The following is a 378-nucleotide window of genomic DNA, read 5'->3' as shown; positions in this document are numbered from 1 at the left end:
CCCGGCAGCGCTCCCCCGCAGCCCTACCTCTCGCTTGTCTCTCTGCTGCAGTAGTTCGGATGCCGGGGCTCCCTTCTCTGCCCCTCTTAATTTGTGTCCCCCCCCCGGACCCACTGAGGAAGGTGGGGCTCTGGATTTGAGCACTGGGACCCTCTCCCTGGGGCCTGGCCGGGCTTTGGTTGCTCCCCATCCGCAGTGTGAGGTGGGAAGCGCAGGCTGGGCGGGAGGCAGGAGGAGACGAAAGCGTTGGGCAGGACCGGGAGGGACATCTCTCTTCTTGTAGACCCATTTGCTGTGCTCTCTACTGGGAGTGGGGAACCTTTCCCTCCAGGGCAGCTCCAGATCCCTTTGAAGCAAGCCAGCATCTCTGCTCTTGCC

Source organism: Eurypyga helias, unplaced genomic scaffold (genome assembly GCF_000690775.1).
Source record: "Eurypyga helias isolate BGI_N326 unplaced genomic scaffold, ASM69077v1 scaffold24150, whole genome shotgun sequence".
In the NCBI taxonomy this organism is placed as follows: domain Eukaryota; kingdom Metazoa; phylum Chordata; class Aves; order Eurypygiformes; family Eurypygidae; genus Eurypyga; species Eurypyga helias.
Note: the sequence above shows the minus strand (reverse complement) of the source record.